This window comes from Halichoerus grypus, chromosome 7 (assembly GCF_964656455.1).
Source record: "Halichoerus grypus chromosome 7, mHalGry1.hap1.1, whole genome shotgun sequence".
Classification (NCBI taxonomy): domain Eukaryota; kingdom Metazoa; phylum Chordata; class Mammalia; order Carnivora; family Phocidae; genus Halichoerus; species Halichoerus grypus.
In genome coordinates this window covers 25,609,444-25,634,135 of record NC_135718.1, presented here as the reverse complement: position 1 = coordinate 25,634,135, position 24,692 = coordinate 25,609,444, and the positions used below count along the sequence as shown (strand labels likewise).

Below are 24,692 nucleotides of genomic sequence, written 5' to 3'. Positions count from 1 at the left end.
ATAAGTATTGTTACCCTGGCTTTCTTTTGATATCTGTTTGAATGATAAATGTTAATCCCTTTCTTCTCTTGCTCCCTTTCATGGTTTGCTGGCTTTCTTTAGTGATATACTTGGATTCCTTTTTCTTTATTCTTTGCATATCTATTATTTGTTTTTGATTTGTGGTTACCATTGGGTTTGTATATAATATCTTCTGCATATAGCAGTCTATGCTATATGGTTTGAACCTATTCTTTACTTCTCCCCGTGTTTTAGGTATAGGGTGTCAAATTTTAAATTCTTTTTTTTGTGTGTGTGAATCCCTTGACTAGTATTTACAGATATACTGATTTTTACAGATTTTGTGTTTCTACTTTGTATGTGTATATGTTTCCTAGTTTTCATACTCTCACTTGTGGTCTTTTTTTTTTTCCTCTCAAAGAGTCCCCTTCAAGATTTCTTGTAGGGGGGTGCCTGGGTGGCTCAGTCGTTAAGTGTCTGCCTTCGGCTCAGGTCATGGTCCCAGGGTCCTGGGATCAAGCCCCACATCGGGCTCCCTGCTTGGCGGGAAGCCTGCTTCTCCCTCTCAAAATCCCCCTGCTTGTGTTCCCTCGCTCACTGTGTCTCTCTCTGTCAAATAAATAAATAAAATCTTAAAGAAAAAAAAAAAGATTTCTTGTAGGGCTGGTTTAGTGGTCACGAACTCTTTTAGTTTTTGTTTGTCTGAGAAACTCTGTATCTCTTCTTCTATTTTAAATGATAGCTTTGCTGGATAGAGTATTCTTGGCTGCAGTTTTCCCTTCCAGCACTGTGAATATATCATGCCACTTCTGGACTGCAAAGTTTCTGCTGAAATATCTGCTGATAGCCTTTTGAGGTTTCCCCTTGTGTGTAACTGTCTTCTTTTCTCTTGCTGCTTTTAAACTTTTTTTTTTTTTATAAGATTTTATTTATTTATTTGACAGAGACAGCACAGCAAGAGAGGGAACACAAGCAGGGGGAGTGGGAGAGGGAGAAGCAAGCTTCCTGCTGAGCAGGGAGCCTGATGCGGGGCTCGATCCCAGGACCGTGGGATCATGACCTGAGCCGAAGGCAGACGCTTAATGACTGAGCCACCCAGGCGCCCCTTAAACTCTTTTTTTTTTTTTAAAGTAATCTCTACACCCAGGGCGCCTGCGTGGCTCAGTTGTTTGAGTGTCTGACTCTTGATTTTGGCTCAGGTCGTGATCTCAGGTCATGAGATCAAACCCCACTTTGGACTCCGTGCTTGGCAGGGAGTCTACTTGGGATTCTTTCCCTCTTTCTCTGCCCCTCCCCACACTTACACTCGTGCACTCTCTCTCTCTCTCAAAAAATAAATAAATAAAATATTTTTAAAAATAATAATAGGGACCCCCTGGGTAGCTCAGCTGGTTAAGTGTCTGCCTTCGGCTCAGGTCATGATCCCAGGGTCCTGGGATCGAGTCCCGCATTGGGCTCCTTGCTCAGCAGGGAACCTGTTTCTCCCTGCCTGCCACTCCCCCTGCTTGTGCTCTCTCTGTCTCTCTCTCTCTCTCTGACAAATAATAAAATCTTTTAAAAAAATAATAAAGGAGATAATCTAAGAAGAAGATGTAACAATTGTAAATATTTATGCACCCAACAACGGAGCCCCTAAATACATAAAACAGTTAACAACAAAAATAAAAGAACTAATTGGTAGGGGCGCCTGGGTGGCTCAGTTGGTTAAGCGACTGCCTTCAGCTCAGGTCATGATCCTGGAGTCCCTGGATCGAGTCCCGCATCGGGCTCCCTGCTCGGCAGGGACTCTGCTTCTCCCTCTGACCCTCCCCCCTCTCATGTGCTCTCTCTCATTCTCTCTCTCTCAAATAAATAAATAAAATCTTAAAAAAAAAAAAAAAAGAACTAATTGGTAATAATACAATAATAGTAGGGGACTTTAACACCCCAACTTCATCAATGGACAGATCATCCAAACAGAAAGTCAACAAGGGAGAAGTGCCTTTGAATGACACACTGGACAGAAGGATTTAACAGATATATTCAGAACATTCCTTCCTGAAACAGCAGAATACACATTCTTCTCACATGTACATGGAATATTCTCCAGAATAGATCACATATCAGGCCACAAAACAAATATCAACAAATTCAAAAAGATCAAAGTTACAGCATGGATCTTTTCTTTTTTTTTTTTTTTTTAATTTTTTTTATTGTTATGTTAATCCCCATACATTACATCATTAGTTTTAGATATAGTGTTCCATGATTCATTGTTTGTGCATAACACCCAGTGCTCCATGCAGAAGGTGCCCTCCTCAATACCCATCACCAGGCTAACCCATCCTCCCACCCCCCTCCCCTCTAGAACCCTCTGTTTTTCAGAGTCCATCGTCTCTCATGGTTCTTCTCCCCCTCCGATTTCCCCCCCTTCATTCTTCCCCTCCCAGCATGGATCTTTTCTGACCACAATGCTATGAAACAAGAAATAAGCCACAAGAAAAAATCTGGAAAGAGCACAGATAGATGGAGATTAAATAATATGCTATTAAACGATGAAGGATGACCACTCTCACCACTTTTATTCAACATTGTACTAGAAGTCCTAATCACAGCAGTCAGACAACAAAATAAATAAAAGGCAGCCAGTTGGTAAGGAAGAAGTAAAACTTCCACTATTTGCAAATGACATGATACTATATATAGAAAACCAGAAGGACTCCACCAAAAAACTACTAGAACTGATAAATGACCTTTAGTAAGGTCATTGGATACAAAACCAATGCACAGAAATCTGCTGCATTTCTTTTTTTTAATTTAATTTTTATTTGTTTTATTTTTTATTTTTTAAAGATTTTTTATTTTATTTATTTGACAGAGAGAGAGATAGCGAGAGAGGGAACACAAGCAGGGGGAGTGGGAGAGGGAGAAGCAAGCCCCCCCGCAGAGCAGGGAGCCCGATGTGGGACTCGATCCCAGGACCCTGGGACCATGACCCAAGCCGAAGGCAGACGCTTAACGACTGAGCCACCCAGGCGCCCCAAGATTTTATTTTTTTAAGCAATCTCTACATCCAACATGGGACTCAAACTCACAATCCTAACTCCACCAACTGAGCCAGCCAGGCACCCTGAAATCTGTTGCATTTCTATACACTAATAATGAAGCAGCAGAAAGAGAAATTAAGAAAACAATCCCTTTACAACTGCACCCAAAATAATAAAATACCTAGGAATAAATTTAACAAAGAGATGAAAGACCTGTACTCTGAAAACTATAAAACATTAATGAAAGAAATTGAAGATGACACAAAGAAATGGAAAGACATTCCCTGCTCATGGATTGGAAGAACAAATATTACTAAAATGTCCATGATACATTGCTGGAGTGGAGGCGGGTGGGAGGGATGGAGTGGCTGGGTGATGGACACTGGGGAGGGTATGTGCTATGGCTAGTACTGTGTATTGTGTAAGACTGATGAATCACAGACCTGTACCCCTGAAACAAATAATACATTATATGTTAATAAAAATAAATAAAATAAAATAAAATACCCATACTACAAATTTAATGCAATCTACAGATTTAGTGCAATCTCTATCAAATACCAACAGCATTTTTCACAGAACTAGAACAATCCTAAAATTTGTATGGAACCATAAAAGACCCCGAACAGCCAAAGCAATCCTGAAAAAAGGAAAACAAAACTGGAGGTATCACAATTACAGATTTAAGCTATATTACAAAGCAGTACTAATCAAAACAGTATGGTACTGGCACAAAAATAGACACATAGATCAATGGAACAGAATAGAAAACCTAGAAATAAACCCACAATTATATGGTCAATTAATCTTTGACAAAGGAGGAAAGAATATGCAATGGGAAAAAGTCTTCAACAAATGGTGTTGGGAAAACTGGACAGCTACATTCAAAAGAATGGAACTGCACTACTTTCTTAGACCATAAATTCAAAGTGGATTAAAGACCTAAATGTGTACAATGCCTGGCTGACTCAGTCGGTAGGAAATGCAACTTTTGATCTCAGGGCTGTGAGTTTGAGCCCCACACTGGGCATAGAGCTTACTTAAAAAAAAAACAAAAACAAAAACAAAAAAAACCTAAATATGAGACCTAAAACCATAAAAAATCCTAGAAGAGAAGACAGGCAGTAATGTTTCTGACTTTGGCTGTAGCAACATTTTTCTAGATAGGTCTTCTGCGGCAAGGGAAATGAAAGCAAAAAGAAACTTTGGAACTACATCAAAACAAAAAGTTTCTGCACAGTGAAGGAAATAATCAACAAAACTAAAAGACAACCCACTGAATGGGAGAAAATATTTGCAAATGACGTTCGATAAAGGGTTAGTATCTAAAATATATAAAGAACTGATACAACTCAACACCCAAAAAACAAATAATCCAATTTAAAAATGGGCAAAAGACATGAGAAGACATTTCTCCAAAGAAGACAAACAGATGGCCAATAGGCACATGAAAAGATTCTCAACATCACTCATCATCAGGGAAATGCAAATCAAAATTACGAGGTATAACGTCACATGTGTCAGAATGGCTAAAATAAAAAACACAAGAAGCAACAGGTATTGGCAAGGATGTGGAGAAAAAGGATCCCCCATGCACTGTTGGAGGCAATGCAAACTGGTGCAGTCAGTGTGAAAAACAGTATGGAGCTTCCTCAAAGAGTTAAAAATAGAACTACCCTACAATCCAGCAATTGCACTACTGGGTATTTACCCAAAGAATACAAAAACACTAATTCAAAGGGATACATGCACCCTGATGTTTATAGCATTATTTACAATAGCCAAATTAGGAAAGCAGCCCAAGTGTCCATCGACTGATGACTGGATAAAGAAGATGTGGTGTGTATATACACAATGGAGTATTCAATCATAATAAAGAATGAAATCTTGCCATTTGCAATGACATGGGCAGAGCTATAGAGATTATGCTAAGCAAAATAAGTCAGTCAAAGAAAGACAAATACCATATGATTTCACTCATATATGGATTTAAGAAACAAAACAAATGAGCAAAGGAAAAAACAAAAGACAAAGAGGGACAACTTTGGTGGCTCAGGCAGTTAAGCGGCTGACTCTTGATTTTGGCTCAGGTCATGATCTCACGGTCCTAGGATTGAGCCGCACAGCAGGCTCCCCACTCAGCAGGAAGTCTGCTTCAGGATTCTCTCTCTACCTCTGCCCCTCCTCCCACCTATCTCTAAAATAAATAAATAAATCTTTAAAACAAAACAAAACAAAAGACAGAAAGACAAACCAAGAAACAGACCCTTAACTATAGAGAGCAAACTGATGGTTACCAGAGAGGAGCTGGGTGGGGGGAATGGGTAAAATAGGTGATGGGGATTAAGAGTACATTTATCATGATGAGCACTGAGTAATGTATAGAATTGTTGAATCAAGGTACCTGGAGGCTCAGTGTGTTAAGTGTCTGACTCTTGGTTTCGGCTTGGGTCATGATCTTAGGGTCGTGAGATTGAGCCCAATGTGGGGCTCCGCACCCAGCATGGAGTCTGCTTGAGATTCTCTCCCTCTCCCTCTGCTTCTCTCTCTGCTCACAAACTCTCTCTCTCTCTCTCTCTAAAAATAAATAAATAAATAAATAAATAAATAAATAAATAAATAAATAAAAAGAATTGTTAAATCATTATATTGTACACCTGACACTAATATAACTGGAATTAAAATAAAAAACAATAAAAAAAAGTCTGTGCATCAAGGTACACTATTAAAGAGTAAAAGGACAACCCATGAAATGGGAGAAAATATTTGCAAATCATATATCTGATAAGGCATTACTATCCAGAATATAAAGAACTCCTACAACTCGACAACCAAAAAAAAAAAAAAACAAACAACCTGATTCAAAAATGGGCAAAGGACTTGGATATCTCTCCAAAGAAGATAAAGAAATGGCTGATAAGTACATGAAAAGATGTTTAATTACTCATTAGGGAAATGCAAATCAAAAGCACAAGAAATATCACCTCACTGCCAGTAGGATGGCTATAATTAAAATAAAAACAGAACAAAACGAAAAAACAGAAAACAAGTGTTGGAATGGACTAGAAATATTGGAACCCTTGTGTATTGCTAAGAGGAATGTAAAATGTTGCAGATGCTGTGGAAAATGGCAGTTCCTCAAAAAATTAAAAATAGAATTATATGATCCAGCAATTCCACTTCTGGGTATGTCCCCAAAAGAACTGAAAGCAGAGTCTCGAAGACATATCTACACACTCATGTTCTTAGCCACAATATTCATAATAGTCAAAAGGTAAAAGTAACCCAAGAGACAGATGAGTGGATCGACAAAATGTGGTATACACACACAGGGGAATATTATTCAGCCTTAAAAAGGAAGGAAATTCTGCCACATGCTACAATATAGATGAACATTGAACTTTACTATGCTAAGCAGAATAGTCACAAAAAAGACAAACACTCTATGACTCCACTTATATGATGTACCTAGAGTATTCAAGTTCATAGAGAGAGACAGTAGAATGGCGGTTGCCAGGAGCTGGGGGAGGAGGAATGGAAAGTTATTATTTAATGGGTATGGAGTTCCGGTTTGGGAAGATGAAAACGTTCTAGAGATGGATGGTGGTAATGACTACAACGATGTGAATATACTTGATGCCACTGAACTGTACAGGTTAAACTGGTAAAATTTATGTGCATTCTATCACAATAAAAATACTATTGGAAAAAAAATAATTGGCAATAGATGAGAGGGTGAAAGACTCAATGAGGAGAGCAGTTAAATAGCTACTATCTAGGAGCAAAGACCCAAGAAGAGTCTGATAACATATGACAGTGGCAGGGGTGATGTAGGGGACAAATGCTAAAGATTTTTAGGTGAGTAGCTGGATGGGATGTGAAGGAGAATGAGGAGCCAAAGGCTACTCCCGAAGTCCTCACCTGAGGGACTGGTGAACAGTGGTATCCATCATCAAACTAGGGACCACAAGGTTGGGGGTGGGGTGGGGAGTAGACAGGTGTCTGAGAAGGTGGTGGATTCAGTTTTGGACAAGTTGAGTTTGAAGTGCCTGGGGAATACCCAGAAAAGAATTCATGGGAATCAGATATACAAACTGATCTCAAAAGATTAGATTTTTTTAAAGTATGGTAATGACAATACTGTGGTTATTTTTTTAAGGTTCTATCTTTTATAGAGTATGGGGGCAAATGGGACAGGGTTGGCCGTGGGTTGATGTTTGTTGGGGCTGGGTCATGGGCACATGGTGATTTATTATGCAATTCCAATTTAGGGGCTGTTCAAAATCACCATAATAAAAAGTTTACAAAACAATAATAAAGACAAATATAATCCTATGGGGGGGTAGAGATGAAGATGTTATTTTGTTATCAGCAATAAGAATACAAAGTTCTACCATTTAGAGAGCCTCTACTCCATGGCAGGCACTTTGCTGGGCGCTTCATGTGCATGAGTTGTATTTTTCATGGCAACTCTTATTTTTCTAAAGGCTCAGAGATGTCAGATGTCTTGCATAACAAGTGGTAAGCTTTAGATTATACGAGCTATATCAGAGGGAGCAAAAAAAAGAAGATAATTACACCTGAAACTAATGTAACACTGTGTGTCAACTAATCTTCAATTAAAAAGACCTCCCAAAACCCAAAAGCTAAATTAGGGGCTAATGAAGAAAAAGTATAGACTATTGACAGTTGAGAATAGGAAGAGGACACCGTAAAGGAAATAGGAGGTAGAATGCTTTGCAAACCAAGGAAGAACAGAGATTCAAGAAGAACATAGTGGCTCATAGGGTCGAATGCCATACAAAGTGCAAGCAAAACAGCAATTGAAACCCCTCCTTGGGTTTTGCAATTAGGAGCTTGCTGTGGCCCTGGGAAAAACCACTGGAGTGGTAGGGATAAAAATGGGGTTGGGCGTGAGTGGGTAGCAAATGGGGCCTACTCTTTGACAAGCTATGCTGTGAAGGCAACTTGAAAGACTGGTGTGATATTGTGATACATAAGAAATATGTATTTGGGGTGCCTGGGTGGCTCAGTTGGTTAAGCGACTGCCTTCGGCTCAGGTCATGATCCTGGAGTCCCTGGATCGAGTCCCGCATCGGGCTCCCTGCTCAGCAGGGAGTCTGCTTCGTCCTCTGACCCTATCCCCTCTCATGTGTTCTCTCTCTCTCAAATAAATAAATAAAATCTTTAAAAAAAAAAAAAAAAAAAAAAGAAATATGTATTTGGTCTTTGTCTCCTTTCTGGCACAGAGGTCTTAAAACCCTTGGAATAAGTGTCCTTTGTTATGTTAATGAGGTGACTTCTGGACCGCACTTAACTGCGGGCTGGTTGCCAGGGGAACCAACCTTGTGATTTTCAGGGTGGAACTTTCAGTCCCACCCCACTGACCTCTGGGGTAGAGAAGGGGGCTGCAGGTTGAATCAATCACCAACAGACGGTGATGAATCAATTGTGCCTACATACTCAAGCCTTCATAAAAACCCAAAAGGATGGGGTTCAGAGAGCTTCCAGGTTAGCGAACATGTCAAGGGGAACATGGGAACACCCTCAAAGAGGGCAGAGAAGCTCCTCACTCCCTTTCTCCATGCCTTGCCCTATGCCTCTCTTCCATCTGGTTGTTCCTAAGTTATATCCTTTTATAATAAACTGGTAATCTAGCAAGTTAAACCTTTCTCTGAATTCTGTGCGCCGCTTTAGCAAATTAATCAAACCGGAGGAAGGCGGGGATTTGTGGGAACCTCTGATCTATAGCCAGCCAGTAAAAAGCACAGGTAGCGACCTGGACTGGTGAGTCACATGTGAAGCTGGGGGGTGGGGGCGGGGGGGTCAGTCTTGTGAGGCTGAGCCCTTAACCTATGGCATCTGATGCTGTCTCTGCGTAGACCCCATCAGAATTGAGTTGAAATGTAGGACACCCGCTGGTGTCCATGAATTGCTTGGTGGAGTGAGGAAACCCCCTGCCCTTGGATTGGAGGAAGACAGCCATAAAGGTGAAAGAAGCCTGACTCGTGTGTGTGTGTGTGTGTGTGTGTGTGTGTGTGTGTGTGTGTGTGGTGGGGAAGAGCCAGAGGAGAGACTGAGGGTGGAGGAGAGGGAGGGGGTGCTGAGGGTGCAGATGGCGCCGAGGAGGAGGAGGAGGAGGAGGAGGAGGAGGAGGAGGAGGAGGAGGAGGAGGAGGGGCGCCACTTTGTCGAAGGGGGAGAAGTAGGGAGGTCGCTCATGCGCTGGGGCTGAGAATAGAGATCCAGGGAACTATGATGTCAGCCGGAGACCAGGTGAACTGGGAGCGGGGCAGGTGAGTAAACCGATGGCAATGAATTCTGGCCACAGACCTGTGTGTGAGCATTTCCGAGCTGGAGCAGTCCCGACAGCGTCCAGGGTGCGCCTCACTGAGGCGGCAGCTGTGACACTGGAGTTAAAAGGTCAAGAATTACGAGAGGGATTATCCTCAGGAAGAGATCTGAGATGGAAAAAAAGCCTGGTGGGTTCTACTCTCAAAGAGATCAAGAGAAAGCAATTCCTCAGCATGACACGGAATCACATGTGAGGATTTAAAAAAATAACTCCAAGACCTAAGTTATGGCTAATCTAACTACCTCTTGCCAAAATGTAAATCGATAGCTTCGTCCAGGGTAGACGGAACATTTAGGCCCAGTAACAGACTGAAAACTGTGAAGCAGGAATCTACATGACAAATCCCGGCTCTGTCAGCTACAAAATGGGTTAAATCTACCTTTCTTTTTTTTATTTTCAAGAATGTTCATTTATTTATTTGACAGAGAGAGCACAAGCAGGTGGAGTAGCAGGTAGAGGGAGAGGGAGAAGCAGGCTCCCCACTGAGCAAGAAGCCAGATGCAGGGCTCCATCCCAGGACTCTGGGATCATGACCTGAGCCGAAGGCAGTCGCCTAATCAACTGAGCCAGCCAGGCGCCCCTAAATCTACCTTTCTGAGTTAGACTAAGGCCTGGTCTCCAACCACTCACTCATTCATTCAGTCAGTCATTCATGCATGCATGCATGCATTCAACAAACATGTCTTCTTTCTGCCAGGTACTTTGGCTAAGCCCTGGGAATGCAAAAATGAGTCATCAGTGATCTTTATGGAGCTTACAAACAAGTACAGGCCCCAACCTGACCCAATATGAAAATTCTAGAGCAGAGGCAGGTAGAAAGTACAGGGGGATTATGTAAACACAAAAAAAGGAACCTAGATTTGGGGGAAGCAGCACAGAAGAGCTGATATATGGGATGAACCTTAAAGAAGGAGCAGAGTGTCCCAGGCTAGGACGTATAGGAAGGACATTCTAAGAAGAGGAACAGCAGGAATTGTAGGCAATTGTGCCTACATACTCAAGCCTTCATAAAAAGGAGAAAGGGCACCGAGGGCCTAAAGAGTCAAGAAGCTAATCTGGTTTGGCAGAGCAATAGTTCTGCACAGGGCAGTCTGCACAAGAATCAGCCTCAGGGTAATTAAAATGCAGCTTCCCAGGCCCCAAGAGCAACTCATTTGGTGGTCCTAGGAATGTGAATTTTATTTTTATTTTTATTTTTTTAAAGATTTTATTTATTTGTTTCAGAGAGAGACAGACAGAGATAGTGAGAGAGAGCACGAGCAGGGAGGAGAGGGAGAAGCAGGCTTCCCGCTGAGCTGGGAGCCCGATGCAGGGCTCGATCCCAGGACCCCGGGATCATGACCTGAGTCAAAGGCAGACGCTTAACGACTGAGCCACCCAGGTGCCCCAGAACGTGAATTTTAAAACAAGTATCCTCAGTAATTCTGAAGAAGGTGGTCCATAGATCGCACTGAGAAACCCTGGGCTAGAGTATAAAGTGCATGGTGGGAGGAAGGAGAAGGGCTGGGGATGAGGCAGAGATTTTGGTCAGGACCACATTGTGCTAAAGGAGTTTGGACCTCAATTTTACAGGCAGTGGGAGTGTCGTGGTGCCATCTATTTTAGAAAGCCCAACCTGGAGGAGTGCTGACAAGAACCTGAAGAGAAGGAGGGTCGCTACATCCAGGCAAGACATGAGGGGTTTCTTCACGGGAACGTGCATTACTCAGAGATCAAACCACAACCAGGACCCTGATACTATGGCCCACTCATCAGCAGCGGGCTGCCAGGACATCCTCAGACTCCTAGGGGACAAAAATCACCCCTGAGCAGAGAGCAGTAACAGCCGCTGTGGCCCACATAACTGCGCACGGGCCTACACCGAATCCAGGCTGGGGGACGCTCCCTGCGGTGCTGAGGCTTGTGCTGAGTCATCTCTCATAGGAACGAGCTTCTCAGAGCCCCTGGGATCTTGCTTCACAAGCTGCTGCTTGGCTTCCCTGTGGTTTCCAGGCCAAGCGAGGAGAAAAAATAAATATTAACCAAAGGTACTCCTAGGGCTGGGTGCCCAGGACCCCTCCCCCTGCCTCCCCCTCTTATTCTTTGCTCTGGAAGCTAGGATAAGCTGCTGATTGCCTAGTTTCATAATCCTCTTGGCCACTCTGCAGCAAAAGGGCAAAGGTGAGCAGCTCTTGGGACAGATCTGAGGCTGGAAGGGATGTGATGGCAGACAACCTGCTTCCCTGGGAGGGGTCCCTGGCTGGCTGACTGGAAGCTCCCTTCACCGCCCAGGCCTGGCTCCCGGAAAGGCTCTGACCATACCCCATGGCTTCTCGGGGTAACGTCCTGGTTGACTTGCACCAAGGGGTGACCTGACACAAAACTACTCCCTTTCTTGAACTTCAGTTTCTTCTATAAAATGATGGAGTTGGACTCAAAGAACTTTAGCCAGTCTTATCATTCCCTGAGCTGAGGTGACCAACCTGAAAATCCTCTGCTTCTTGACTTCTCCCTCCAACACCCCAGGAGATCCAGGAGCTGCTTCAGGGACTCTTAAGAAGAACCCATCCGTTTAATTTATTACTTTCTAAGCACTTATTTGCTCATCACAACAACCCTATGACATAGGTACTATTATCTTTACTTCACAAATGAAAAAACTGAGGCTCAGAGAGATTAAGTAACTTGACCAAGAACATTCAGCGGGTAAAGCTGCAGAGTCCCTATCAGCTCCAGGTCAGTTAGCTCCAGAGACCACGGTCCTCCCAGTACATTGCACTTCATAGTGCTGGTCAATCAGGGGTCAGTCAGGTGAAGATCACAGCCTAGACTGGAGTTGCTGGGGCTGGGGAGTGGGGAGTAAGGACAGACCAAAGGACGAAATGACTTGTTGGGTTTTTGTCTTTTTAAAAGATTTTATTTATTTATTTGACAGAGAGAGAGAGAGCATAAGCAGCGGGCACTGCAGAGAGAGAGAGGGAGAAGTAGGTTCCTTGCTGGGCAGGGAGCCTGATGTAGGGCTCGATCCCAGGACCCTGGGATCATGACCTGAGCCGAAGGCAGATGCTTAACTGACTGGACCACCCAGATGCCCCCAAATGACTTGTTAAATAGGAATAATAATAGACCTACCTCAACTGGTAGTTGTGAGAATTCAATTAAATAATTTAAAAATTCATAAATGCTTTAAAAACAGCTACAAATAGGGGCGCCTGGGTGGCTGTCAGTTAAGCATCTGCCTTCAGCTCAGGTTGTGATCTCAGGGTCCTGGGATGGAGCCCCACGTCAGGCTCCCTGCTCAGCGGGGAGTCTGCTTCTCCCTCTCCCTCTGCCTCTCCCCCTGCTTGTGTGCTTTACCTCTCTCTGTCAAATAAATAAATAAAATCTTTTTTAAAAATTAATAAAATAAATTAAAACTTACTATTGCTATTAATAAATGTTATATAGTAGTTGCCATTTTTATTTGGTTTTGGGGGGGTTTTGGGGTTTTTTTTCCTTTTATATCCCTTTATTAAACTCCTGGTTTCTCTTGGTTTAGATAATTTAACATTGTCTTGGTTCTTTTGTTGTTTGTTGTTTGTTTTTTTGTTAGTAGTGGCCATTTTTAAAGATTTTATTTATTTGTTTTAGAGAGGGAGAGTGAGCCAGAGCCAGGCTGGGAGTGGGGGTGGGGGCAGAGGAAGAGGGAGAAAGGGAGAGAATACCAAGCAGACTCCACGCTAAGCCCAGAGCCCCATGTGGGGCTCGATCTTACAACCCTGAGATCATGACCTGAGCTGAAACCAAGGATCTGATGCTTAACTGACTGAGCCACCCAGGAGCCCCAGCAGTTGCCATTTTTAAATTGTGTAACATACATAAAATTTACCATTTTCATCACTTTTAAGTGTACAGCTCAGTGGCATTAGGCATATTCACACTGTTGTGCAACCATCACCACCAACCATCTCCAGAACTTTTTCATCTTCTCAAGCTTAAATTCTGCCATCGTCTTTTTAATAACTACTCACATATCCCTTACACTAAATATTTTTATGCTCCTATCTCCTTAACTATGGGATGGAAATTACAACCCTGGGTTCAAATTCAGATTCCCTCACTCTCTATTTGAACTTGAATAATTCACGTAAATCTCTAAACACCAGTTCCTCCCTGCAGATGAGACAAAGACATGGAGACCACACAGTGTTGTGGTTAGTATCAGGAGAGATCATTGAGGGAAAAGTATGTTGAAACCTCCATGCAAAGCGCTCCCCGAACATATGGTCTTTAGATTGGTGGATAGATTACTTTTAATCTCCTTGCTCAGCTCCTGGCACAAAATAGGAACTCAGAAAAAGTTCTAAAGGAACCAGAGAAGTTCCGAGTTGTTGGGTCATACTGTCCCCTGGTGGTATCCAAGAAAGGTGCAGCATCTCTGGCCTCGCGGGTACTCCTAGGGCTGATTGGGTAAGATCAGGGGCAGACTGGGAACTCGAGGGAAACCCAAGGTTCCATGCCCAAGGGGCTTTTCCGTCTCACCTAAACACACACATTATCCCCAGACATTTCCCTGGTTCCACTCTCCATTCCAAAAGGGCTGGTCTCCTTTCCATACTCCTTTCTCTTACCACTTTTGCTCATGCTGTTAAACTTCCCCACGGGTGGCTCATCCAAACCCTAAATCTTCAGACCCGCTTAAATATTGCCTCCTCCAGAAGCCCTCCCTGGAGCCCTCTTCCCCAATCCTTCTTTGTTTTGTTTTTTAAGCGGGGAGGTGGGGAGAGAGAGAGAGAGGAGGGCCAGAGAGAGAATCTTAAGCAGGCTCCACACCCAGCGCTGAGCCCCACACAGGGCTGGCATCTCACAACCCTAAGATCATGACCTGAGCCAAAATCAAGAGTCTGGGCTTAAGGGACCGAGCCACCCAAGAGCCCCTCCCCCAATCCTATTTTTAAACCTCTAAGGAACTCATAGCCTGTACTTGATTATATGCCAGCGTGTAGTTCTCTCCAAACTTCGGTTCCTTGATAAAATTTCCTGGTTTTCTTAATGTTTCCCATGGTGTTCAGAGGATGAACTGAAGAGATGAACCAGGTTCCTTAAAAGCTGTACATTTCTGAGAGTCTAGGTACATGCTTAGGTATGTGGGCCTGGTACAGCACTGGGTACTTTTACAAACATGCTTTTAATCTTCATGATAATTGTGATACAACTCTACTGCAAATTACCTATTTTAATTTGTAGAGGATAAAACTGAGATACAATCAAATGCAGTGTATGATCCAAAAACAAAAACAGCCAAAAAGACAATTGGGAAATTTGAATATGATATATGTTACATAGAGCATTGAAGGGGGTGCCTGGGTGGCAGAGTCAGTTAAGCACTCGACTCTTGGTTCCAGCTCAGGTCCTGATCTCAAGGTCATGAGATAGAGCCCCATGTAGGGCTCTGTGCTCAGCATGGAGTCAACGCTTCAGACTCCCCCTCCCTCTGCCCCTTCCCACTGTGTGTGTACATGTGCATGCTCTTTCTCTCTCTCTCAAATAAATAAATCTTTAAAAAATAAAAATAAAAATTTTGATGGGGCACCTGGCTGGCTCAGTCATGAAAGCATGTGTGTGACTCTTTATCTCAGGGTCATGAGTTTGAGCCCCATGTTGAATGTAGAGATTACTAAAAAAAATAAAAATAAAATAAACAAAAAAAGTAAAATTTGTGAATAATTTTAAAAAATTTGAAGACTATATCAACACAAAAAATATGAGATAAAAGTTAAATTTTTAAGAAGCAGAATACAGAATTATAACAAAAAACTGGGAGGAAAAAATAAACCTTTGTTCTTTTCACATGGCTGGATAGAAGCTCTGAGACTTGTTTCTCTATCACAAGAGCCTTAATTCTTTCTTTCTTTCTTTCTTTCTTTCTTTTTAACAAGAGCCTTAATTCTGAGAGAATCTCTGAAGGAATTGCTACAAGCTACCTATTACTTTGAACCTATTTTTATGAGAGAGAGAATATATCCCTCTAAATGAGGAAACAGAGAAAAAAAACTCCTTTGAATTAGGTCCCGACACTGCTTGCATATCCAGGAAACATTTTATTTATTTTTATTTTTATTTTTTTTTAAAGATTTTATTTATTTATTTGACACAGAGAGAGAGAGACAGCTAGAGAGGGAACACAAGCAGGGGGAGTGGGAGAAGGAGAAGCAGACTTCTTGCCAAGCAGGGAGCCTGATGCGGGGCTCGATCCCAGGACCCTGAGATTATGACCTGAGTCGAAGGCAGACACCCAACGACTGAGCCACCCAGGCGCCCCTCCAGGAAACATTTTAAAGCACCAAGTCAGTCATTAATCACAAGCTCCTAGAGCAGGAATAATCTATCCTAATCAATTTCTTCAAAATGAATTTACTTGAGCAATGATGGATTAGTAAATATCCATTACAGAACACTCAGCATTTGTCCACCTGAGGGGACTGAGAAGCAGCAACAAGAATGGAAAGGCTGGGAAGCAAATTGTCTCAAATGATGAGAAAATCACCTATCTGTGATGAGCAGGAAGGGGGTGTGGTCCCCTTTTACAGAATACTAAGACACAGGGGTGGGGTGGTGGTGCCGAGACAGCCTTCTCTGAAGGATTAGGGCCCTTCTATTCACTTTAGGATTCCTGTTTTCCACTATCCCAGTCCTGCTCTCCAAAGAAACAGGGAAAGAAATACAGGTTTTTCCCACTATCCAAAAGTAGAGCATCCTTATGAAACCTTTTAAAATGGTGTAAAGTGAAGAAGCAATTACCATTAATTTATATGGGAAATTTTTTTAAAGTTCTCAGATCCAAAAAATAACCTCTCTTATGCTTTTCTGATATGTTAGGACACATCTTGCCAACGATGCACAAAATGAATTGTGATAAAGCACAGATGCTCACAGTCAGCGTGATGCTGAGATGCTGAGTGTGGTTCCCTGGGAAGGAGTTTGGCTGTGCGACCCCTGCTGCTCAGAATGGGCACTGCCTCTCTAAGGGCTCACCGCGAAACAAACCCTGAACATTATTTTCGCTTCTCGCCTTTTTTTCGTAAAAGCTAAAATCCTCTTTGGATTTCTTTTGGTTAGGGAAAACAGGTATTAGTGTAGGTCTTTCATAAAAGCAATGTGGTAATAATGCAAACTTTGGAAAAGTAGGGGATACCTGTAATGAATGACAAGCAATGAAGCAACTGTTTCTCAGAAGCCCAGCTTTAAGTGGTATGACCAGCATGACCAGAAACAACCAGAACTGCTAGCCTAGGGGACAAATATGGTCACATCTCTTCTACTTTTCAAAAGAAAATCAGCTTGATCACCTAATATGCCAGATTAGCAGAGAGCTCAATATCTGTTTCTCCCAAGTTGTCCAACATCCCCAGTTTTACTCAAACCAAAGGGGCCAGTATTATTTCTGGGTACTTTAAGGACAGAGAACTGAAAACACATTTCCATTCACCAGAAAACCTGTTTTGGGAACTGCCGCCTCTCTCACTGCCACACGAGCAGCTGATGAAAACCCTCCATGCACAGCCGGAAACATCCTGCCCCTCCCCGCAGGGAGCTTGCTGCTCTGGATCTCTGTGCTGCTCTGAGCTGGACCTCCCAGCTCTGAGCTGGACTCTGAACAGGGCTCCCACATACTTCACCATCACATGCTGGTCTCCTTGTAAGAAGAGGAGATAAGGACACAGACATGCACAGAGGAAAGACCATGTGAAAACACATGGGGAGATGGTGACCACCTACAAGCAAAGGAGAGAGGCTTCAGAAGAAATCAACTCTGCCAACACCTTGATCTTCGTCAGTTAACCTCCAGAACTGTGAGAAAATTAATTTCTGTCATGTAAGTCATCCAGTCTACAGTATTATGGGAACCCTAGCAAATTTCATGCTTCTATCCACTTGTCCCAAAATCATCTGTTGAAAAGACTGTTCTTTCCCCATTGAATGCTCTTGGCACCCTTGTCAAAAATCAAGTCACCTAAAATGTACAGGGTTATTTCTGTACTCTTAATTCTATCCCATTGATTTATAGGTCTATGCTTATGCCAGCACAATGCTGTTTTGATTAGCATAATTTTGTAGTTATGTTTTGAAATCAAGAACTGTGAGTCTTCCAACTTTGTTCTTTTTCAGGATTGGTTTGGCTATTCAGAGTACTTTGCAATTCCATATGAATTTTAGAATCAGTTTGTCCATATCCAGCTGCAAAAAAAAGCTGCTGAGATTTTGATAAGTATTGTACTAAGTCTATAGATCAATTTGGGGAGTACTGCCATCATAATAATATTAAGTCTTCTGATATATGAACATTGGACATATTTCCATTTATTTAGATCTTTAATTTCTTTCAATGATGTTTTGTAGTTTTCAGTGTATAAGTCTTGAATTTGTTTTGTTAAAATTATTTCTAAGTATTTATTCTTTTTAATGCTATTATAAGTGGAATTTTTATTTTACTTATTTTTAAAATTTTTATTTTAAGTAGGCTCCATGCCCAATGTGGGGCTTGAACTCACTACCCTGAGATCAAGAGTCGCACGCTCTACTGACTGAGCCAGCCAGGTGCCCCGTAAGTGGAATTTTTAAATTTTAATTTTCAGATTGTTCATTGCTAGTTTATAGAAGTATAGTTGATTTGGGTACACTGATGTTGTATCCTGCAGCCTTGCTGAATTTGTTTGACATGAATAGGTTTTTGTGGATTCTTTAGGATTTTCTCTATATAAAATCATGTCATCTGTGAATAGGAATAGTTTACTTCTTTCTTTCTAATCTGAAGGCTTTTTGACATCCTTTTGTTGCTTAATTCTTTGGCTAGAACTTCCAATACAATGTTAGATAGATATGGAAAAAGTGGGTATCTTTGCCTTGTTCCTGATCTTAGGAAGAAAGCTTTCCATCTCTCACCATTAGGATGTTAACTATGGGTTTTTTGTACATGCTTTTTATCAGGTTGAGGAAGTTCCTTTCTTTTATTAAAAAAAGATTTTTTTTTTTTTAAAGTAGGCTCCACACCCAGTGTGGAACCCAACACGGGGCTTGAACTCATGACCCTGAGATCAAGACCTGAGCTGAGATCAAGAGTCACATGCTTAACCAACTGAGCCACCCAGGTGCCCTGAGAAAGTTCCTTTCTACTTCTAGTTTGTTGGGTGTTTTTATCATAAAAGGGTGTTGGATTTTGTCGAAAAATTTTTCTGCATTGATGGAAATGAAACCATGTGTATTTTCATCCTTTGTTCTATTAATATGGTGTGTTGTATTGATTTTCATATGCTGAGCCACCATTGCATTGCTGGGGTAAATCTCACTTAGTCATGAGGTATAATCCTCTTAATGTACTTGCTCGAATCAATTTGCTAGTGTTTCATTAAGGATTTTTGCACCTGTATTCATGCAAATGAATAAATAAATAAAATGAATAAATAAATACAAACTCATAAATATAATGAGTTAAGAAGTGTTCTCGTGGGGCGCCTGGGTGGCTCAGTTGGTTGAGTGTCTGCTTTCGGCTCCGGTCATGATCCCGGGGTCCTGGAATCCAGCTCCATATTGGGCTCTCTGCTCAGTGGGAAGCATGCTTCTTCCTCTCCCTCTGCTGCTCCCCCTACTTGTGCTGTCTGTCAAATAAATAAATAAAATCTTTTTAAAAAAAGTGTTCTTGGGGCACCTGGGTGGCTCTGCGCAAAGCCTACTTCTCCTTCTCCCACTCCCCCTGCTTGTGTTCTGGCTTTCGCTATCTCTCTCTGTCAAATAAATAAATAAAATCTTAAAAAAAAAAAAGTGTTCTCTCCTCTTGTATGTTTTGCAAGAGTTTGAGAAGGATTACTGCTGATTCTTCTTTAAACATCTGATAGAATTTACTAGTGTAAGCATCTGGTCCCAGGATTTTGTTGTTTTTGTTGAAAGTTTTTTGCTTATTGATTTAATCTCATTACTTATTATAGGTCTATTAGTGTCCAGTGTTCTGAAAAAGTTGATTCTAACAGTCTTTGCCACATTTTTTGTTGCTATTATGAAGGGATGAACTTTTGGATTTCCTTACTCTACTGTTTTGCTGACGTCACTTCAATATGACTAATTATTGGCAATGTTAACCTGATCACTTGGTTAAGGTAGTGTCTGCAAGGTTTCTCCACTGCAAAGTGGAGAAAATAGTAAAAACTATTTCTTAAAAAATAGGGCAATTAGAAGGCTTTTAGAATGATCAGATGAAAAATAATATACATCAATGGCAGTTAAGAATGCAGAGAAGTGGACAGAAAACCTTGTAACAGGACATGGTCAATTAGGAATCAGAGAATCTTAGAAGGTGACCTTTGAGATTATCTGGGGCAACTCTTATGTTTCAGAAGAGGAAGATGAGAACTGAGGACACTGTTATTTGCCCAAGCTCACACTGTGAGTTAGTGACTATACTAGCCAAGGTGACTCTGGGTTATGCTGCAGTAATAGTCAGTCCCCAGTCTCCAGGGCCTAACCCATAGAAGTTTATTTCCTACTCGCAAAAAGTCTTCTGTGAGCCAGGAGGCTCCCCAGAGCAGCACCATTCCAAACAATGACTCAGGGATCTAGTCTACTTTTGTGGGTTCTGCCAACTCAACTCATACCTTCCAGGAGGAGAAAGTATGGAGAACATGTATCACTTCCTCTCACAACCCTTTGGCCAAAATCAGACACATGCCCCAGCCTAACTACAAGGAAGGGTGGGAAATGTAGTGAGAAGAAAGTGGGCATGAGATACTTAAGTGCTGTTTGGTGAACACCACATTCTGTGTCATAGTCACAGAACTAGGAATGGCCTTATCCCCATAATCAGGTCCTTTTTATGACAATTTATGGTAAGTGGAACCCACTTCATGCATTTGCTCACACCTGTGTTCTATCTTCTTGTTATTGTAGACTTGGCAAGAGAACTGAAAACAGATTTTCAGTCTTGAGAGAAACAACCTCATTCAGAAACTGTAAGTAGGCAGCTTGAAATAAGCTGGGGATATTTCTAGCAACTCCAAACTACATATCACCATATGGCAACTATTTGCATAATTTAAAAAATATGTGCAGAAATATCTGCATAGTACACATCAACTCAGAATATATACCTGTGCTCCATGACTTGTGAAGTCACAGAAGTAGAGGCAGGCCATAGGGTTATAGTACAATGGGCAGACAGCCTCATAGCAGAGCACAGGAGAGCTGATTTAGAAGGATGAAGTCAATGACTCCCAGGGCACCTGCCTGCCATGCTCCCAACCTCCTCCCGAGAGAAGCAGGCCTTTACCATTTAAAGCCATATTCAATACCATGGGATTTATCACCCTGGCCACCACTGATCAGAGAAGGGGAAGATGCTTGACTCAAGGGCAGCTAATGTCTAGGGGAGCAGGTGGCTTATGAGGTGGTACGATATGAAATGATTGGAGATTAACCAGGCCAATCAGAAAATAGAGATTTTTGAAGATAGTCTGTCAGCTGACAGTGGGCACAGGAAATGAAGGGCACAGACAAAAGATAGCATGTCCTTGAAATAGTAGAAATCTGGAGTCAACAAAAGCCTGAGTGTTGCCTCTCAAAAAGTGAGAAGTAGGTGCTTGGTAGTGCCAGACAATACAGAAGCTGTGGAAACAGAATATCACTGAGTTGGCAAAATGGCCGAGTACCAGAAAATTAGCAAATTCCTGCCATTAAGGGGGCAATGAGATATTTGGGTCCCTAGAGTTGCAATTAGATTCCAAACTGCTTTAAGTCCCCAGTCAGCCCAGTCATATAGCTATTCCTGAACCTCTAGCCCTGTTGCTGAGATGTCTGTCTTCTTTAATTCTCTAAGGTTCCTTACAATCACCCCTCATTACTTCTGGTGACCTCAGTGAATATGTCCTTTGCAACCACAAGACTCTATTAGGCCATAGAAAGAAATGAAGTTCTAATACATGCTACAACATGGATGAATCTTGAAAACATTATGCTGAATAGAATAATTCAGACACAAGAGAATAAATATGGTATCATTCCACCTACATGAGGTATCTAGAATAATCAAGATCAAAGAGACAGAATGTAGAATAGAAGTTATCAAGGGCTGGGGTCTGGGGGAATTGGGGAGTTATTACTTAATGGTTAGAAAGTTTCTGTTTGGAATGATGAAAACGTTTTAGAAATAGTGGCCACTATCTGGTGGCAATGATTACACGACACTGTGAAAGTACTTACCATCACTGAATTGTACATTTTAAAATTGTTTAAATAGTAAAATTCATGTTCTGCACATTTTACCACACACAAAAAAATCCATTAGGGATGCAGTATGATGGAAAGAACAGCAGCTTAGAGTCAGAGAAAGTGGGTTCAAGACTCAGCTCTGCCATTTTCTAGTTGTGTCACTTTAGGCAAGTTACCGAACTTCTTAGTATATTCATTTGAAAAATAGAGATAATAAAACACTTTCTAAGTTTATTGTGAGGAACAATGAAGAAAAATGTATTAAATCATTACATAAACATCTTCTGAAAGTGGTCTAGTGACTTGCTATACATAGTTGGAGCGAAGACAACAGGTCTCTGTATTCTCATTTAGGAAGGTGAGGCGCACTGGTGTGAACTGTGTGAAGCTAACCACGTCTGCTTTCAGAGACCAGACTTCACTGAATGCCCCTCTTCTCCACTTCATTCTGCCATTCCCTCTCTAGCCCCTTTTGGGTCCCCAGTGCTCTGCTGTTCTCTCTTCCTCTAGTCCCTATGGAGACCAGTCCTTAGGAGGGATTATTTTTTCATTCAAACTAAAGTCCCTTTGTTCCCCTTCCCAGAGTATACCTGTGTTTAGGCCTTTTCTCTTTCCATGGAGGGCAAAGCTTGATCCATATAAGGTTGCTGAGTTGAACTGAAAGATTTTTTTTTTTAGGCATCAGGAGACATGTGGGTATAAGAAATGCTGGAGGAAAGAGAGGCCTCCAAGCCCTCTGTATCTCTCACAGCCAAGCTGTTAATAATCCTGAAATATTTGCTGACTGGGATCCTTTCTCTGGGCATCAGCAAAAGGCAGCGGGTGGACTAAATGCTTTTTCAAATTCAATTCCATTCTGACATTCTACGAAGTCTAGTAAGCAGGCACCACACCAGGAAGGCTGGAGAGCTGTCCAAGGTCCTGAAGTGTAACTGAGCGGCAAAGCCTCTTTGTAGGCTCCTGGGGCCTTGGCAACTCTGGTTCAGCCTAAACTCAGATTTAGAAGAGGTGGATGAACAGATAATTCTGGGAAGGGGAAAGGATGACAGAGAGAGAATTACACAAATACACAGAACCTTCTGGATAGGCTTAAGCACAGAGAGACTGCTGAGGCCAAAACACAGAAACCTTTTTTTTATCCAAATCTTTTGTTTTGATTTTACTTTTAAATAAGAATGGTTACCAAGATAGCCCAAATGCCTTAAGCAAAAATATGGCACAAGTGAAAAGGAAAAAAAAACAAAAACCTGTGTGTCAAATAATGCAATGCAAAACCATGTAAACACAAATTTATAAGCAAAACTACAACCACATAGATGGATGTGTCACCATCAACTGAGCCACACCAATGGAGTCACAGCTCTTTATTTTTATCTTCTATATAGATAGAAATAGTTTAATTTTTATGAACAGAAGACAACTGGAAGTATGACTTAGTCTGATGTGACATTACTTCAGGTGTCTTTGCTAAAAATATACCCCCTTCTCCAGAAAGTTTGGAGCCTGATCCTCCTTACCTGCCTTATTTATATGCTCATACAAGCATATTTTCATCAAGGCAAAAGAAACTTCGCTGAAAAAATAACTAGTCTAAAACCAGACACAGAGAGGGGATGGGTTTCCCTCTGAGTTCTTAGCACATATCGTCTGCAGTCAAATACATACTGCCTAATGGTAGTCCTTAGGTTAGGACCTCAAGTTAGCCATAACTCTCCAACTAATCTCAAGTTCTTTAAGAGTAGCGACCATGTCTCATGTATTCTCCTATACAGACACCCAGCACCAAACATGCAGCTGGACACACACAGTAAGTGTTCAATAAATGTTGGTTGGTTGACTGCTTAAGGCAAAAGTAGAAATGGAAGCCGGATTTCATTCAGGTGATGTATTTTCTTTTTCTTTCTTTTTAAAAAATTAGAGCTTTTTGTTTGTTTTGTTTTGTTTTAAAGATTTTATTTATTTATTTGACAGAGAGAGACACAGTGAGAGAGGAAACACAAGCAGGGGGAGTGGGAGAGGGAGAAGCAGGCTTCCCGCTGAGCAGGGAGTCCGATGCGGGGCTCGATCCCAGGACCCTGGGATCATGACCTGAGCCGAAGGCAGATGCTTAACGACTGAGCCACCCAGGCGCCCCTAGACTGTTTTTAATAGGAAAAAACTAAAAACAACATAAAAGTCCAACAAGAGGCTGATAAACAAATTACGGCACATCCATGCACTACACTGAATTGTAAAAAGAAGTAAATAGGGGCGCCTGGGTGGCTCAGTCGGTTAAGCGTCTGCCTTCGGCTCAGGTCATGATCCCAGAGTCCTGGGATCAAGCCCCGCATCGGGCTCCCTGTTCAGCGGGAAGCCTGCTTCTCCTTCTCCCTCTCCCACTCCCCCTACTTGTGTTCCCTCTCTCGCTGTGTCTCTTTCTGTCAAATAAATCAATAAAATCTTAAAAAAAAAAAAAAAAGAAGTAAATAGATCTAGATACCTGCTATGGGATAATGGCCACAATGAATGACATTTTAAAAAGCTGCAGAACAGTATATAAGATTCATATGATTCTGTATTTATAAAAATTTAATCTGAGAATAGTGACACTTTTTATCACTTCTATATTCATTGCTGTAATTCAAGCAGCTGGCATAGAGCCAAGGTTCAGTAAATGTTTGTTAAATGACTAGGATAACACCAAGAACTCAGAGTAGCACTTAAAATACTCCCAACAAAGTGAATTCTGACCTTTTTCTATTGCTCTAGAAAAAGCAGGATTTTCCTATTTTGGGGCAGAAAGGAGGGAGAAGACTTTAAATTAGACGAAACTGGGAGAGCATTAGATTGAAGGTTGTTGGTTGAATCCTAGATTTGGGTGACACTTTTTTAAAAAAATTAACTTATTATTTGAGAGGCACGGCAGGGTATAGGGAGAGGGAGAGAGAATCTTTTTTTAAGATTTTGTTTGTTTGTTTATTTATTTATTTGTCAGAGAGAAAGAGAAAGAACAAGCAGGGGGAGCGGCAGGCAGAGGGAGAAGCAGGCTCCCCGCTGAGCAAGGAGCCCGATGGGGGACTCAATCCCAGAACCCTGGGATCATGACCTGAGGCAAAGGCA

General features: G+C 41.8%; 1 protein-coding gene and 1 long non-coding RNA gene across 2 annotated transcripts in view; one reads left to right on the top strand and one right to left on the bottom strand.

The window, feature by feature from the left end:
• NT5C2 (5'-nucleotidase, cytosolic II) overlaps window positions 1-24,692 on the bottom strand; it is a 132,808-nt gene that overhangs the window by 101,742 nt on the left and 6,374 nt on the right. The gene's annotated exons all lie outside the window — the stretch shown is intronic.
• LOC144382453 (uncharacterized) lies at window positions 8,899-16,869 on the top strand. Its single transcript, XR_013449436.1, has 3 exons — window positions 8,899-9,016; window positions 10,953-11,407; window positions 16,831-16,869. It is a non-coding gene; the product is annotated as an uncharacterized LOC144382453 (long non-coding RNA).